A 19498-nucleotide genomic window follows, 5' to 3' on the forward strand; every position below is an offset into this window, starting at 1 on the left:
TACCAGTGGTCGTAGTTGTAGGAGATGACTATGATACAGAGTGCATGATGATAAAAATCTTACATAGACCCTATAAGAAGTCCAGACTATCATTATTTTTCGAAAACGAACACTTTTCTATTGGAAGTACACAACAAGGCACTATCGTAGGTGGACAAACAATGAGGCATGTCGAGAATATAAATATCTTGAGTTATAATGTCAGACCAGGATTTCAGTAAAGAAGAAATAAGGTAGAGGACAACAAAAGCTAATTAAAGAATCAAAAAGCTGAATTCCATCCTTTCATCAGATAAAATCAAGAAAAAGACAGAAAAGATTATATGAATCTATAATGCAAAACAAGAGTTTACATGGAACGGAAAACTGGGATATGGAAGAATGGCCATGCGAGTGGATGTTTGAAGAAGTTTGAAGGCGAGGGAAGATCCCACTTACAGAGATCAGGAAACGAGTGAAAGCCTCGCGAATATCCCACAAGAGGTGAAAAAATGGCGTTTAAAATGGAATTGGCATTTGATGACATAGGGGACAAACGATGACTGAAAAAAGTACTATGTTGGCAGCCTCCATACAAGAAAGAGAGGAAGCGCCTGTGCAGAATGGAAAATTGACCTGACAAGAACAGGCAACGAACAAATTTGAAATGAGATACACAGGGTGGTCCATTGATCGTGGCTGGGCCAAATATCTCACGAAATAAGCGTCAAAAGAACGAAACTTGTCTAGCTTAAAGGGGGAAACCAGATGGCGCTATGGTTGGCCCGCTAGATGGCGCTGCCATAGGTCAAACGGATATCAACTGCGTTTTTTTGAATAGGAACCCCCCATTATTTATTACATATTCGTGTAGTACGTAAAGAAATATGAATGTTTTACTTGGACCACTTTTTTCGCTGTGTGATAGATGGCGCTGTAATAGCCACAAACATATGGCTCACAATTTTAGACGAACAGTTGGTAACAGGTAGGTTTTTTAAATTAAAATACAGAACGTAAGTACGTTTGAACATTTTATTTCGGTTGTTCCAATGTTATACATGTACCTTTGTGAACTTATCATTTCTGAGAACACATGCTGTTACAGCGTGATCGCCTGTAAGTATCACCTTAATGCAATAAATGCTCAAAATGATGTCCATCAACCTCGGTGCATTTGGCAATACGTGTACCGACATTCCTCTCAACAGCGAGTAGTTCGCCTTCCGTAATGTTCGCACATGCATTGACAATGCGCTGACGCATGTTGTCAGGCGTTGTCGGTGGATCACGATAGCAAATATCCTTCAACTTTCCCCACAGAAAGAAATCCGGGGACGTCAGATGCGGTGAACGTGCGGGCCACGGTATGGTGCTTCGACGACCAATCCACCTGTCATGAGCCGGCCGGTGAGGCTGAGCGGTTCTAGGCGCTACAGTGTGGAATCGCACGACCGCTACGGTCGCAGTTTCGAATCCTGCCTCGGGCACTGTTATGTTTCATCCCCTATTGCAAATAGTAAGATTTATGTGTCGGATTAACAATGAGTATTCAGCAGGTCAGTCGAGATGTGATAGTGTGCCTGAGTGTTGGTCAAACTTGGAATACAAGTGTGCAGAACTGAGAAAACAGCTGTTTTTTTTTTCACCTTGGAAGACGAGACTTCGAATATACTAAAACTTTCTTGAGACTGAGAATCTTATGCCCACGAAGTAGCATGGTTTTAGAAAGCATCGCTCATGCGAAACACAGGTTGCCCTTTTCTCACATAGTATATTTCGAACTGTGGATGATGGGCGAAAGGCAGATTCCATATTTATAGATTTCCGGAAAGCTTTTGACACGCTGCCCCATTGCGGGCTGTTAACGAAGGTACAAGCACATGGAAGTAATTCACAGATGTGTGAGTGGCTCGAATACTTCGTAAGTAATGGAACCCAGTACGTTTTCCTCGATGGCGAGTATTCATCAGAGAAGAGTGTATGGTCAGCAGTGCCCCAGGGAAATGTACGGGACTGCTTTTGTTCTCCATATACATACATGATTTGGCGGACAGGCTGGACAGCAATCTGCTGTCGTTTGCTGACGATGCCGTGGTGTACGGTAAGGTGTCGAAGTTGAGTGACTGTAGGAAGATACATGACGACTTGGAGAACATTTCTGGTTGGTGTGATGAATGGCAGCTAGCGCTAAATGTGGTAAAATTTAAGTTAATGCGGATTAGTAGGAAGAGCAAACCTGTAATGTTCGGATCAGTATTACCAGCGTCCTGCTTGTCGTTTAAATATCTGGACGTAACGTTGCAAAGCGACATCAAATGGGACGAGCATGTGAGAACTGTGCTGAGGGAGGCGAATGGTCGACTTCGGTTTATTGGAAGAACTTTAGGAAAGAGTGGTTCACCTGTAATGGGGACAGGATATAGGACGCTCATGCGACCTATTCTTTACTGCTCGAGTGTTTGCGATCTGTACCAGGTCGGACTGAAGGAAGACATGGAAGCAATTCAGAGGAGGGCTGCTTGGTTTGTTACCGGTTGGTTCGAACACCACGTTTGTTACGGAGACGCATCGGGAACTCAGACCGCAATCCCTCGAGGCAAGGCGACGTTCTTTTCGAGAAAAACTATTGAGAAAATTTAGAGAACCGGCATTTGAAATTGGCTGCTGAACAAGTCTACTGCTGCCGACATACACAGGGCGTAAGGACCACGAAGATAAGACACAGAAATTGGGGCTCATACGGAGGTATATTGAAGTCCTTTTTCCTCGCTCTATTTGCATCTGGAACAAGAAAGGAAACGACCAGTAGTGGTGCAGGGTACGCTCCGCCACGCATCGTTCAGTGGCTTGCGGAGTATCTATCTAGAAATAGTGTGCACAGCATATCTATCATGAAAATCTAGACGGGAAGGCCACGTTTCGCGACCGAGAATGTTGAAATAGCCGACCGGAGCGGCCGTGCGGTTGTAGGCGCTACAGTCTGGAACCGAGCGACCGCTACGGTCGCAGGTTCGAATCCTGCCTCGGGCATGGTTGTGTGTGATGTCCTTAGGTGAGTTAGGTTTAATTAGTTCTAAGTTCTAGCCGACTGATGACCTCAGAAGTTAAATCGCATAGTGCTCAGAGCCATTTAAACAATTTTGTTGAAATAAACATGCTGGTCCATATTCACGATAACCCTGAAGGAGTAAGCCCAAGTCATGGTAACTTAATGTCTTGCTGTGGGCCATGGCCTTTTTCGAGGTGTCACACTCATAATGTCGACTGCATGCAGTTTCCTCCACGATGTTTGCTAGGGAACTATTTGAGACAGACCATCATACACTGACTATAGAAATTCCTGTCGTGTGCGAAATCTGATGTCGTTGACAAAATGTGACACTTGACTCCAGCCCTACGCCTTAAATTTATTTATCCATTTTGCAATGGATAAATGTTCATATATCAATAAATTAATAATTAGCATGTTTACTTATGTTATAAAACAAATACCAGTGATCAAGGCAGGTACACAAACAGTGTACGATTTTGAGGATATGTCATCGGACCTTTATTTTAACATTTTGTCAGGCATTTTCGCAAAGAACGCTGTACAGTGCTTTACGGAAGTACGAATGCGCGCCACTGTCTCGATGAGAACTTCACATTTCCAGCACAGATACTATCTAATGGCAGCCTGATATGCATTCAAGGAACACACAAGCACACTTAAGCAAACATAACATCACCGTACCGAGTAACTATGCACGTTGAATGACACAAACAAGTTCCGGTGAGGAAACTTTTCAAAATACGATATCTTGCAAACGACTCGCACTACAATCCTGCAATAAACACCACTGGCACTGTAATTTACCTGACTTTAATTTTGTAAACATCAAGAGGCACTGTAACATTTAAAAAGCGTATGCTTTCACAGAAAGTACACTTTCTATATATTATTACGATCTGTTTATTGGCTAACAATACGAGCCAATATCTACCGATCCGTTCTGCTAAAATCGCACATCGATAGCACTTTCCATGTCCGCAATATTTACGGTGCAAGGTTTAGGTGATTCCACCGGTTTTTAATGTATCAACAGCTTATATGACGCCAGTTTTTCTGTCTTGTTCTTGATTTCCATGTCCTTTACACAAATTAAAGTAGAAGAAAAGAAGCCATACGAAAGACTGGCTGAATCGAAAATCCGACAAAATTTCGGAATTTTTTCAGGGATATTTTCTAAATATTTTGGTGTCAGGGCCCCTAATCTGCAGTAACTCTTAACAGGTGTCAATGTAATTACGGTTTATCTGGGTTGCTACACCAGTTAGCTAAATTTATATGAAAACCCTTTCACAACAGTGAAAAACCTGTGGCATCTTCCATTTCTAACACGGAAGAATCCGGTTTCTCGTGGATGCCTCCATACAGTTGCAAAAAACACTGTGGTGCCGTTGCCATCGTTACGCAAACGGCTCATCACGGCCTCGTTGTACTGCTCTACCATAGTATTCGGTGAAGCCCTAGACGAGGTGTATAACGGCCAACTCTTCATCGCTAAACCTATTCATACTGCTTTGTATCGATGTTAACTTGCGAATAGGCCTGCTGGGAAAACAAACCCCAGACGAAGCCTAACAGTATTGAATGCAATACAGATAGGTAGATGATTGGGGGTTAGAAATCGGACTAAATGCAATTACTGCGTAACAGGCCATGGAGACCGCGAGTCACCTATACCAAAATGCTCAGAAAATAACGATGAATAACCTCTGAAATATTGTCGGTCGAGCTGGGTTTGCCATGTAAATCTTGTTGTTCTTCCGTTATGGCCTGTGTAGGACCACGGGTAGCCGACCTTTTTTGATTGCATTTTCCTCTTCACCCACAACCTCTTCATCCTTTCATTTCTTCTCTGCCGTTCTTCTCCCGAGATCTTCATTATCCAATTTCTCTTGTCTGCTCCAGCGGTGACTCTCTTCCCTTTACCTGTATACTTCATTGTTTTCGATCCCTTGTTAAAGGCTATTGGTTGGTGTGTAATTGCTTCTATAGTTTTCTTTCCCTTTCAACTTGATCGACAATTGTGACTCATCTTCCCATATTAATCCTATCACGTGTCCCACAGATACTGCCCGTTTCAGTCCGATTTCTCCTGATATTGTCTTCATGCTCCGACATAGTTCTTCTCTAGCTCTGCCTTTTCATCCATATTTTACAATCTATTTTAAGCGCAATAATATCGTCGGTATTTTTCTCTCTTCTCTTGCTAACTGTTCTGCACTATACCTTCCTAGTTTCATCATCTCAACCTCATATAGTACCGCATTCTTCACGGTTGCCTTGTAGAATCGTATTTGGCACCGGTCTTGATCTCAAACTTCCGACAGTGCTCTGAATCTTATTCCTGCCTTTGTGTCTGCTAGAATTTCCATCATTAGTTGTCTTGTCAAGCCGTCTAGTCCTCTGTTCTTCAGGATCCTTTCCAAAGTTTTTCTGGTGATGGAGTTACATGGCTTCGTAGTGTCTACGAAGCTTAGTACCATGTTTTGTTCTTTAATACCCTATGCTCTGTAAATTGTTTCAGGGTTTGTTCTATGCACCCTCTTCTCTTCCTAAATAGAACACCCATTCTTAGAAATGGGAAGGTACACCAAGAAGAAATGCAGGTGATAAACGGGTATACATTGGACAAATATATTATATTAGAACTGACATGTGATTACATTTTCACGCAATTTAGGTGCATAGATCCTGAGATATCAGTACCCAGAACAACCACCTCTGGCCGTAATAATGACCTTGATACGCCTGTGCATTCAGTCAAAGAGAGCTTGGATGGCGTGTACAGGTACAGCTGCCCATGCAGCTTCAACACGATACCACAGCTCATCAAGAGTAGTGACTGGCGTATTTTGACGAGCCAGTTGCTCGGCCACCATTGACCAGACGTTTTCATTTGGTGAGAGATCTGGAGAATGTGCTGGCCAGGGCAGCAGTCGAACATTTTCTGTATCCAGAAAGGCCCGTACAGGACCTGCAACATGCGGTCGTGCATTATCCTGCTGAAATGTAGAGTTTCGCAGGGATCGAATGAAGGGTAGAGCCATGGGTCGTAAGAGATCTGAAATGTAACGTCCACTGTTCAAATTGCCGTCAATGCGAACAAGAGGTGACCGAGACGTGTAACCAATGGCACCCCATACCATCACGCTGGGTGATACGCCAGTATGGCGATGACGAATACACGCTTCCAATGTGCTTTCACCGCGATGTCGCCAAACACGGATGCGACAATCATGGTGCTGTAAAGAGAACCTGGATTCATCCGCAAAAATGACAGTTGCCATTCGTGCACCCAGGTTGGTCGTTGAGTACACCATCGCAGGCGCTCCTGTCTGTGATGTAAGTCAAGGATAACTGCAGCCATGGTCACCGAGCTGATAGTCCATGCTGCTGCCGTAGAACTGTTCGTGCAGATGGTTGTTGTCTTGCAAACGTCCCCATCTGTTGACTCAGCGATCGATACGTGACTGCACGATCCGTTAACAGCCATGCGGATAAGATGCCTGTCATCTCGACAGCTAGTGATACGAGGCCGTTGGGATCGAGCACGGCGTTTCGTCTTACCCTCCTGAACCCACCGATTCCATATTCTGCTAACAGTCATTGGATTTTGACCAACCCGAGCAGCAATGTCGCGATACGATAAACCGCAATCGCGATAGGCTACAATCCGACCTTTATCAAAGTCGAAAACATGATGGTACGCATTTCTCCTCCTTACACGAGGCATCACAACAACGTTTCACCAGGGAACGCCGGTCAACTGCTGTTTGTGTATGAGAAATCGATTGGAAACTTTCCTCATGTCAGCACGTTGTAGGTGTCACCACCGGCGCCAACCTTGTGTGAATGCTCTGAGAAGCTAATCATTTGCATATCAGAGCATCTTCTTCGTGTCGGTTAAATTTCGCGTCTGTAGCACGTCATCTTCGTGGTGTAGCAATTTTAATGGCCAGTAGTGTAATTTCCCAACAGGATAATGCCCACCCACTTACGGCCTGTGAAACTCAGCCTACTCTGCAAGACGTGCAGAAACTTCCCTTTCTAGTACAATCACGGGATTTGTCTCCAGTCGAACACGTGTGCGATATGAAGCGACAAGAAGTGACTCGTGCAACTTGTCAACGTTCTCTTACAGAACTACGTGAACAGGTCGGGCAGACGTGACATCACCTGTTCGGGGACAGTATTCCCCAATTGTACGATCGACTGGACGCCTGAGCCTGCGCCTGCATTGCCGCCCATTGAGGCAACATCTCGTACTACTTTGAGTATGTCAGCTTGGGTAGATAACCGGTACCTCAGAACAGCTTGTGCTATTGATCTGTAAATGTAATAATTTCATGTACTCCGTATGCACTGTCGCAACAATAAATCTTGAGTGAAGTGGAAACGTCTATAATGATACACTATTTTTTTCAGCAGAGTATAAAGTACATAAATACATGTAATATATAAAGAGGAAGCATTGCTACCAAATTTCTCGAAACGTTCTTGAGAGATTTACTTCAAATTTTAAACGATACTCTAGTAAATATACATACTGTATAATTTTTTTTTTTTTTCAGGAACAATGTACAGGTTTTCTCTTAAAACAGAGTACTAGAAAGAGAGTGATCAGCCATAAAAATGTATGGTTTTGTTTCCTTTGTTGCAGCCAGTTCTATGACAACGGGGCATTAAACCATTCCACAAATTCTTTCTCCTATGTATTTTCTTTCATATTATGTATATTTTGAAACATGAATTACATGCACAGTAATATGCGGTTTTATTTTCTTCATAGCAGATGGTTTTCACAGAAAGCACGAAAGTTGTATTCCTGGCTTATCCTCTTACGATTAGAATACTACTACAGATTCGGAATCTGTAGTGACGATAAACATGTCTCAAGGTCAGGGAGGGAGAGAGAGGACATGCACAGGGGGGTGAGAGGAAATGGACATAGAGAGCACAAAGACAATGGACACACACAGGGGTAAGAGGAGATCGAGAGAGAGGGGGGCGGAGAGAGGGGAAGGAAGTGAGCGGCAAAGGAAGTTGGAAGGAGAAAGAGATGGATTAGGAGAGGAGGAGGGTCTGACGAGGAGGTGCATAGAGACAAGTGAGAGAAGAAGTTTAGGCCGTGGGCTTTCTCTATTCTTCTTTTTTTCTATTAAACCAGACAGAGCCAAAGAAACGAGTGGCCGGGTACAGCTAGTTCATGAAAAATTTACAGATTCACAAATATATGTCAAACCCTACTTTATGACGTAGTAGCTTACATTTTCTATACAGTTTGAGAGCCGAGGAAAGAGCTTTCTGGTATCTCGATCCAATATATCTGCTGCTGCCTGGTCGGGCCACTGTTTGACGGCACTCTCGAGCTTATTACCGAGAGAGGTGGCGCACTAGTTAGCACACTGGACTCGCTTAAGGGAGGACGATAGTTCAAACCCGCCTCCGGCCATCCGGTTTTAAATTTTCCGTGAATTCCCTAAATCGGTTCAGGTAAATGCCGGAATGGTTCCTTTGCAAGGGCACGGCCGATTTCCTTCCCCATTCTCGTCACAATCCGAACTTGTGCTCCGTCTCTAATGACCTAAATGTCGACGGGACGTTAAATCCGATCCTTCTCCTTTTCGAACTCATTATTCGTAGAAAAACATTTTCCAGGCATTAGCAATTTCAAAGATGTGAAAAGATGAAAATATGAAGATGTCGGATTAGGACTGCGAACTGGGTTATCGGCGATGTCCCAGCCGAATGAATCCAAGTGTTGCTTGGAGGCGTTGACTGTGTGGCAACGTGCTTTGTCAAGGAACAGAGACACTCTCTGTTAACTCATCCCCTTCTTTTGTGATTTCAGTACTAGCTTTTTTAAAAGTATCGCGGTACCGTGCAGCAGTAGTTGTATCCTCCTGGAGAAAAAATTGAGGTCAGGGCGAAACAACGGTTCTGAATTTTTCGCTGATGGGAGGAGGGATGGCGCCAAGACATTGTCCTTTCGTATGAGGCATCTAGTAGAACACCCATGTTCCGGTACCAGTGAGAGTAGAACAGGGGTGTACAGATTTGCTAGTACCACGAGCCGCAAACATCACAGTGCGACGTCTTAAGGGTGGCAAGAAGAAAAAAAATTACATAATTACCTCTCATCGTTTGTTTTACAAATATTCACTTCATTTAATAAATAAAATATTTAATAAATATTTTTTCTTTTTCCTCAAAAGAACTAGTTGTACAAGCCCCCTCTCCTTTCTGCAAATGGATGAAGGATCAGAAGGAAACAATAATTGCAAGAACGAAACGTGAGGGGCAGGCCAACATCAGATCAATGGCGGGTCGCATGTGGCCCACGTGTTGCATTCTGTGCTCCCTTGCAGCAAAGTCAAGTAGTTGCTCACCTTCCAGTTCGAAACACTCAAGAAATTCCGGTGAATATGCTTTTTGCTGGTTGGGAACTGTCTTGGTACCCACTTCGCACATAGTTTTCGAATACCAGTAATGATTTCATGGAGAAGAGATCTACTGATTTCTGGAAATGTTGCGTCCATCTCGGCAAAATGTAGATCGAGTACTACAAAGAATTATTTCCTCGCTTTTGGTGACCATGTCGTCAGACACTATTCCATAAGCTACAACTTCTAGAAAAATGTCACGGCACATTTTGCTTTGCAAATAGAAACCGAAATACACTCCTTACCTCGCAGCCGGAGGGATTCGGAATGTAGACACTCACTTCGACGATGTACTATAACAGGAGCTTTCAGCAGCGTAAAAAAAAAAAAAAAAAAAAATAAATATATATAAATATATATATATATATATATATATATATATATATATATATATAAATAAATAAAAAAATGGTGCGTTCTGCTGTCAAGACCTTGTCCTTGGATGCAGTGCTACCAATTTTTACGAAAAAAATAAATTCCTTTGAGCGACGGAGGCTCAGAACTCTCATTTTCTGGACAAGCCTCGTATTTATTCTTCAATCTGTTCATGGACTGTGAAGCCAGTTTCTGCCCATGCTATGAAGTACGTGGTATGTATTCAATATGCACATCCTTGTGACTTGAGATCTGGGAGACTACGGCGGTTCACCATTGTAAGAAAACAAAACGCCTACAACTGTCCTTATGTCACATATTGTGTGGCTCCCAGTTTCAGTTCTTCAATGCGCCATCTTCAGGCCTTAGTTGACGCTGGTGTTACCCCCTTCAGCATCAAGTAAGGCCTGAAGATGTGGCACTGAAGCGCCAAAACTGGCACCCACACAATAAATGATGTCATAAGGACGGTTGTAGGCGTTTCATTTTCTTACAATGGTGTGTATTCGGTGTACAGCTCCGGGTCAGTTGTGCCACTTCCTTGTCCGGCCTCGCTCCACTGCAGTCCCGGGCCTCCTCCTTTCCCGAGCTCGTCCTCGGCGAAGCGAAGCATCCTGTTGCTGCCACCCAACCAGCCAGCAGGTGCGCACCTCCCAGAAGTCGCGTAACGCGAGGCGGGCGTCGCCGCCACATCCGGTACCGGGAAACTGGCTCGTGTCTGCCGCCATTCTACGAACACTGGGCGCTGCACACTCAAAAAGGGAACAGCGCAGGCGACTCGGCTCGTGACGTTCCGCGAAAACTTATAAAAGTAATATTTGATCTCACTACCCTCGAGCAAGCAAGCTACTGCAGCATCTATATATGTACTGATGGGGAAAAAAAATTGCAACACCAAGAAGGAGCTGTGCGATATAAACGACAGTCGGTAGGCGTTCTTCTACATCTGAAAAAATGATATCTATTCAAATTTCGCGCCAGTCACGTCAGAGTGGCAGTAGTAGCGCCACAATGTAGTTTCTTTTAAATACACACGGTAAGCGTTGTTAGAGGAAGTGAGCTGATGCAGGTCGAGAATGCCTTTAAAAGTGACGTTATCAACTTCTCATTGAGTTTGAAGGAGGTCGTGTAATAGGGCTACGAGAAATTTGATGTTCTTTTACAGAAGCTTGATGTTCTGCGATTTTGCAGAAAGACTGGACAGGAATATAGCCTTCCAGGAAGACCGGGCTCCGGACGGCCACGTGGCACTACCGAGAGGGAAGACCATCGTGTTCGGCGTATAGCTCTGGAGCATTCTACTACACTACTGGCCATTAAAATTGCTACACCACGAAGATGACGTGTTACAGACGCGAAATTTAATCGACAGGAGGAAGATGCTGTGATATGCAAATGATTAGCTTTTCAGAACATTCACACAAGGTTGGCGCCGTTGGCGACACCTACAACGTGCTGACATGAGGAAAGTTTCCAACCGATTTCTCATACACAAACAGCAGTTGACCAGCGTTGCCTCGTGAAACGTTGTTGTGATGCCTCGTGTAAGGAGGAGAAATGCGTACCATCACGTTTCCGACTTTGATAAAGGTCGGATTGTAGCCTATCGCGATTGCGGTTTATCGTATCGCGACATTGCTGCTCGTGTTGGTCGAGATCCAATGACTGTTAGCAGAATAGGGAGTATATGGGTTCGGGAGGGTAATACGGAACGCCGTGCTGGATCCCAACGGCCTCATTATCACTAGCAGTCGAGATGAGAGGCATCTTATCCGCATGGCTGTAACGGATCGTGCAGCCACGTCTCGATCCCTGAGTCAACAGATGGGGACGTTTGCAAGACAACAACCATCTGCACGAACAGTTCGACGACGTCTGCAGCAGCATGGACTGTCAGCTCGGACACCATGGCTGCGGTTACCCTTGACGCTGCATCACAGACAGGAGCGCTTGCGATGGTGTACTCAACGACGAACCTGGGTGCACGAATGGCAAAACGTCATTTTTTCGGATGAATCCAGGTTCTGTTTACAGCATCATGATGGTCGCATTGAAAGCGTGCATCCGTCATCGCCATACTGGCGTGTCACCCGGCGTGAAGGTATGGGTTGCCATTGGTTACACGTCTCGGTCACCTCTTGTTCGCATTGACTGCACTTTGAACAGTGGACGTTAATTTTAGATGTGTTACGACCCGTGGCTCTACCCTTCATTCGATCCCTGGGAAACCCTACATTTCAGTAGGATATTGCACGACCGCATGTTGCAGGTCCTGTACGGGCTTTTCTTGATACAGAAAATGTTCGACTGCTGCCCTGGCCACCACATTCTCCAGATCTCTCAGCAATTGAAAACGTTTCGTCAATGGTGGTTCGAGCAACTGGCTCGTCACAATACGCCAGTCACTACTCTCGATGAACTGTGGTCTGTGTTGAAGCTGCATGGGCAGCTGTACCTATACGCGCCATCCAAGCTCTGTTTGACTCAAAGCCCAGGCGTATCAATGCCGTTATTACGACCAGTGGTGGTTGTTCTGGGTACTGATCTCTCAGGATCAATGCACCCAAACTGCGTGAAAATGTAATCATATGTGAGTTCTAGTATAATATATTTGTCCAATGAATACCCGTTTATCATCTGTTATTCTTCTTGGTGTAGCAATTTTAATGGCCAGTAGTGTATATCTGCAGCAGCAATTTGAACAGCAGTTGGCACAACAGTGACATAACGAACTGTTACAAATCGGTTACTTCAAGGACAGTTCCGAGTCAGACACTCTATAGCGTGTATTCCACTAACCCCAAACCATTTGCAACTTCAGTGGTATCAAAAATGGTTTAAATGGATCTTAGCACTATGGGACTTAAAATCTGAGGTTGTAAGTAGGCTGTTTAGGTTTTTATGTTGGTAACGTCACCTAGCGCTGGTGGGCATTGTTGAAATAGTCGCAATTGTAGTGTTGGGCAGTTGGCTGTTAACAGCGCGTAGCGTTGCGCAGTTGGAGGTGAGCCGCCAGCAGTGGTGGATGTGGGGAGAGGGATGGCGGAGTTTTGAGAGCGGATGATCTGGACGTGTGTCCATCAGAGACAGTAAATTTGTAAGACTGGATGTCATGAACTGATACATATATTATGACTTTTGAACACTATTAAGGTAAATACATTGTTTGTTCTTTATCAAAATCTTTCATTTTGTAACTATGCCAATCAGTAGTTAGTGACTTCAGTAGTTAGAATCGTTTATTTAGCTGGCAGTATTGGTGCTCGCTGTGTTGCAGTAGTTCGAGTAATGAAGATTTTTGTGAGGTAAGTGATTCATGAAAGGTAAGGTTATTGTTAGTCAGGGCCATTCTATTGTAGGTATTATTAAAAGTCAGGTTGCGTTGCGCTAAAAGTATTGTGTGTCGGTTTAGTGATGATCAGAATAAGTAAAGAGAGAAATGTTTGAGTACGTTCAGTTTTGATCAGCTGTTTGAAAATCAAATAACGTAAGGGGTTTACCAGCACAGTAATTGATTATTTTTTTCTAAGGGTACGTTTCAAGGTCATCAGTCCCCTAGAACTTCGAACTACTTAAACCTAACTAACCTAAGGACATCACACACTTCCATGCCCGAGGCAGGATTCGAACCTGCAACCGTAGCAGTCGCGCGGTTCCCGACTGAAGCGCCTCGAACCGCTTGGCCACCGCGGACGGCTCAGTGGTATCAATCAACTGGTCATTGATCGGCAGGGTGGAGATCTGTTGTGTTTTCTCATGAAATATGGTTCTGCTTCGTTGCCAGTGAATGCCTGGTCTTGGATAGGAGGAGGCCAGTTGAGGATCTGCAACCAGCGTTGTCTGTGTGCCAGACATACTGGACATACACCTGGAGTTATGGGCTAGGGTGTGTTTCCGTGTGACAGCAAGAGCACTCTCGTTGTTATCCCGCGTTACTGACTGTACGTCAATCTGTTATGCTGCCATTCATGAACAGTATTCTTGGACGAGCTTTCCAACATGATAACGCTCGCTCACATAACCCTGTTGTAAGCCAACACGCTCTACACAGTGTCGACATGTTGCATTGGCTGCTCGGTCGCCAGATCTGTCTCCAATCGGCCACATGTGTAATATCATGGGGTGACAACTCCAAAGCCGTCCAAAACCAGCATTAATTGTTCCCGAACTGACCGACCACGCATGGAACTCCATCCCACAAACTCACATCAGGTATCGGTGCAACATAATGCATGCACGTTTGCATGCCACATTTTGGCCGTTACACTGGTTAGTAGTGTACCAGCATTTCACATTTGCAATGCCTTCTCTCGCGCTTTCATTAATCTGTGATCTTGCAATGTTAATCATTTAAATATGTTACCTAGATAAATGTATTCCTGAAATTTCGTTACTCGACATTAATTATGTTTTGATGCTACGAATTTTTTTTTCCTTGGTGTGCATCCCGAAATCCACGCGGATAAAAGAAATGAGACCCGTATCAGGAGGTAAGTTGTCCACATCTGCGACCACAAGTCTTATTCGCATTTCCGGATGTAAATATTTAGTAACTCACTTATACCCGTTCGATGCGCTGCGGTTTTGTTGATAGGATTGCTCCTCGCCTCAATTTTGATGCGCTGAAGTCGAACCTCGTATTTTATATCCGACTGATTAAGAACGTGGATACTGGTCTGGCACATATTAATAAAACAGACTGTTGTTCTGGTTTCCAGACAGAAGACCGGTTTGGCTCAAATGGTTCAAATGGCTCTGAGTACTATGGGACTTAACTTCTCAGGTCATCAGTCCCCTAGAGCTTAGAACTACTTAAACCTAACTAACCTAAGAACATCACACACATCCATGCCCGAGGCCGGATTCGAACCTGCGACCGTAGCGGTCGCGCGGTTCCGGACTGCAGCGCCTAGAACCGCTCGGCCACTCCGGCCGGCCGTTCCTACTCTGTTCGTACACAGAGGTAGTCGTGACACGCGAAAACTTGTTCATTAGGGTGACAATTATTCATATATATGAAATAAAAAGGCCAGAACTTCTGAACGGTTTGCGAGGGACGTTCAAACTGCACGGTTGACAGCGGGGCATGGTGGGAATTAGTATGGTTAGCTTCAGCGATGAAGCCCACTTTCATTTGGATGGGTTCGCCAATAAAATTGGTGCATTTGGGGGGACTGAGAATCGCAATCGAGAGGTCTCTTCACCTTCAACGGGTGGCTGTGTGATGTGCAGTGTCCAGTCACGGAATAATCGGTGTGATATTTCTTCATGGCATTGTGATTACCGAACGGCACGTGCAGATTTTGGAAAATGATTTCATCCCCATGGAAATGGAAATGCCGTGTGGGTGCGGTAGACCGTTCGCCTGATGCAAGTCTTTCGAGTTGTCGCCACTTCGGTGACTGGCGTGTCAATGGGGATCAAATGATGATAAGGACAACACAACACTCAGTCCCTGAGCGGAGAAAATCTCCGACCCAGCCGGGAATCGAACCAGGGCCGTTACGCATGATATGCCGTCGCGCTGACCACACAGATACAAGGGGCGGGCATTTCATCCCCATTATCCTAAGTGACCCTGATTTCGAAAAGATGTGGTTCACGCAAGACGGAACTCGACTCCATCGAAGCAGGAGAGCGTCTGACGTTCTGCAGGAGCACTTTGGGGACCCCATTCTGGCTCTGTGGTACCCAGAGACCACTCGCATGGGCCTCGATTTGCCGCCATATTCTCCGGATCTGAACACTTCAGACTTCTTTTTGTGGATCTATATTAAAGATGAGGTGTACAACAATAACTCAAACCCAGAGCCATTGCTGAGCTGAAAACATTCAGGAGGTCGTCCACGGTATCGCTGTTCCGACACTTTAGCGGGTCACGCAGTATTTCACTACTGGTCTGCGGCGCATCATCGTCAATGATGGCACACTTATCGAACATGTCACAACCTAAATCCGAATATCTGTAGTGACGTTTACATGTTAATAAAATGTTTGCACCCCGTAGTTTGTAATTAATTTACGTTTTTTCATATAGTTCAATAGTAGTCACCGTGAATTAGTCCTGTTAGTGGCAGAGAACAGCTGCGAACCCACTACTTAGACTAATAAAGTTTATTGCAGTCAAGCGCTCACGTAAATTATTTAACAACGTCAATCAGCGACCAGAGAATTCATGTGAGCACTTGACTGCAATAAACTTTATCGTTAACGCACGAGAACAGCTGAGAGTTTGGAGCACAACACGCAGGAAGAACAGGTTGCAGCACATGCCTGAAACTAGACAAGCCAAGACAGCTTAATAAACACCAGTACGTCGACAGGGACAAGGGCACCCCAGAAAATATACGGCACGAGCCATAAAGAGCCGAACCTAAAGTCGAAAGCCCTGATACATTTTCTGATGGTATTCGAAAAGTACCACACTTCAACTGATACTGTCCGATAATTGCTAATGTGTAACATTAATATAACGGTGCTATTATAGTTCCCTTCCACACACTAGTAATTACTTAAATTTCTGCTGGTAATTCTCAGGTCACGGTAACTTTGTAAGTAGGCTATTTAGGTTTTTGTGTTGGTAACGCCACTTAGTGCTCTGTATGAAAATCGCTGACTGCGCTGTATGCAGTCTGTGGCTGGTTGGACTAGTTGTTGGAATATTCGCTTGTGTAGTCAGAGCTTCTGTAAAGTTTGGAAGGTAGGAGACGAGGTACTGGCAGAAGTAAAGCTATGAGTACCGGGCGTGAGTCGTGCTTCGGTAGCTCAGTTGGTAGAGCACTTGCCCGCGAAAGGCAAAGGTCCCGAGTTCGAGTCTCGGTCGGGCACACAGTTTTAATCTGCCAGAAAGTTTCGCTTGTGTAGTGTTGGGCAGTTGGAAGTGAGCTGCCAGCAGTGGTGGATGTGGGGAGAGAGATGCCAGAGTTTTGAGCGGAGGATCAGGACATGTGTCCGTCAGAAAAAGGGAATTTGTTTGATTGGATGTCACAAAATTATGTACATATTATGACTTTTGAACGCTATGAAGGTAAACACATTGTTTTCTATCAAAATCTTTCATTTGCTAACTATGCCTACCAGTAGTTAGTGCCTTAAGTAGTTAGAATCTTTTATTTAGCTAACAGTTTTGGCGCTCGCTGTATTGCAGTAGTTCGAGTAACGAAGATTTTTGTGAGGTAAGTGATTCATGAAAGTGTGTCAGTTTAGTGATGATCAGAATAAGTAAAGAGAGAAATGTCTGAGAACGTTTGTTTTGCTCAGCTGTTTGAAAATCAAATAACATAGAATTTTACCAGGACAATCATTCATAATTTTTCATAGGGGACGTTTCAACTTGATGCACTGGACTGCTAATTTACTGCATAAAATTTTCGTAAAAATAACGAAAGTGCTGACGCAGTTGGAAAATCTACCACGGGAGTTTCCAATGCTGGCCGGCCTGAGAGAAGTTTACACTAGAAACATACAGGGCGGAAATAATCGAATTACATGAAATAAAATCTTTATAACTTGTGAACGGTTTGTGTTAGGACGTTCAAACGGCACGGTTGTCCTCGGCGCATGGTAGGAATTAGTACGATTTGGTTTAGCGACGAAGCCCACTTTCATTGGGATGGTTCGTCAGTAAGCAAAACTGGCGCAATTGGTGGACTGAGAATCCGCATTTCGCGATCGAGAAGTCTCTTCACCGTCAACGGGTGGCTGTGTGGTGTGCAATATCCAGTCAGGTAATAATCGGAACGATGTTCTGTAGTGGCACGGTGGCTACCGAACGGTTATTTCATCCCATTTTAAGTGATCCTGATTTCGACAAGATGTGGTTCATGCAAGACGGAGCTCGACCACATCGAAGCAGAAGAGTGTTTGATATTCTGAACGAACACTTTGGGGACCGCATTCTTGCTCTGGGGTACCCACAGTCCTCGATTGGCTGCCATATTCTCCGGATCTGAACACATACGACTTGTTTTCGTGAGGCTGTACTAAAGACAAGGTGTACAGCAATAACCCCAAAACCACGCTGAGCTGAAAGCAGTCATTCAGGAGGTCATCGACAGCAACGATGTTCCGTGTTATGCAGAACTTCGCTATTCGTCGGCGCCACATCATCGCCAATAATGGCAGGCATATCGAATATTTCTTTAAAGTCAGTACCGCCATTAGACTGTTTTTTATTTGCGGTGTTACATTTACACGATCATGATTTCGGCTTTAAAGTGCCACTATCAAGCGTTTTCTGAAAGCATATTATACAATACAGTGAAATACATAACAAATGATATAACCATAAGAATCCATATTTATAATGCTTACTTACAATGTTATAGAGTGCTATGGCATACTGTCGTATTTAAAATACACTATTAGGCACATTGTCTAAGGGTAGCTGTGGTCTTTTACCAGAAATATTGACCCTTAGACAATGTGTCTAATAGTGTATTTTAAATACGACAGTATGCCATCTTAGGCACTGTATAACATTGTAAGTAAGCATTATAAATATGGATTCTTATGGTTATATCACTTGTTGTGTATTTCATTGTTACAGTCTAATATGCTTTCAGAAAACACTTGACAATGACACTTTTAACCCGAAATCATGATCGTGAAAATGTAACACTGCAAATAAAATACAGTATAATGGTGGTACTGACTTTAAATAAATATATTATGACTGTGGCCCCACATTATGAAAAAATTATTACTTGTCGAATATGTCATAACCTAAATCAGAATATCTGTAGTGACATTAACATGTTAAAATAAAGTGTGTGCACGCCGTAGTTTGTAACTAAGGTATTTTTTTTCATATAGTTCAATAATTGTCACCCTGTACTTCTGTTTTCAGGGAACACGTTCTATTTTATATAAAAAAATTAACATTTACGTTTGTTCGCAGATCATACAATGATGAAAGGCTGAGAGAATGACTGTGTACTTCTGCATGACCTCTAGTCTAATTTTATCATCACGTGCCCTACTCTGAAGAAACTTTTCGCCGCATGTTAGACGTATCTGGTCATCTGTCAACTCGCGTAGGAGGCCTGTGACCCTAATGAAAACCGAGAGCACTTCTTTTATCACTGCTAAACGGGTCGCTTGAAAGGAACAAACAGGTCACTTGTTGTTGAAGAAATAATATTTGACGCGTTTCAGGCGTAGCCCATTCTTCAGAACGTCATAGAAAATCGTGAGGACGTACTTAAGTGACGCTATACTTTGCATAAAGACATTCTGTATCACATTTTGAAGATGGGCAAATATAACTTGCTAACCAACATGTGATCCCTTCATCTGAAGCGACCCATTCAACAGTGGTGTATAAGGTGCTCTCGGGAATGCGAAGTGTCTATCAGCTCTATGCTTCTACGTGCATATTCAATTTCCCATGAAAAGAACTCATACTTACGCCGGCTGGGTGAGATGTAATAACGTCGGACGGCGATCTGTAAAGAAGGAAAAAAAACGTTAAACTCAATGTTAGCCCTAAGCGCTCTAATACAATTAATATTTAAAGCATCATTACAATACATTAAGCTTCTTAATCAGTGTAAATGTAGAATAAATCGCTGCCCAGCAGAGGACACATGAAAATTTAAAACAGAGCGCACTAGGTCAGTAAGGCACAAAATTAACAAAAAAAAAAGAG

At 43.9% G+C, this 19498-nt stretch overlaps 1 protein-coding gene across 1 annotated transcript in view; it reads right to left on the reverse strand.

Moving 5' to 3' along the window:
* The window catches only part of LOC126412375 (semaphorin-2A-like), a 1156194-nt gene that overhangs the window by 901811 nt on the left and 234885 nt on the right, over positions 1-19498 (reverse strand). The window contains exon 2 of the mRNA XM_050081946.1: positions 19259-19295. The gene's annotated coding sequence lies outside the window, so the exon portion shown is untranslated. The remainder of the gene's footprint in view (positions 1-19258; positions 19296-19498) is intronic.

This window comes from Schistocerca serialis, chromosome 7 (assembly GCF_023864345.2).
Source record: "Schistocerca serialis cubense isolate TAMUIC-IGC-003099 chromosome 7, iqSchSeri2.2, whole genome shotgun sequence".
Classification (NCBI taxonomy): Eukaryota; Metazoa; Arthropoda; class Insecta; order Orthoptera; family Acrididae; genus Schistocerca; species Schistocerca serialis.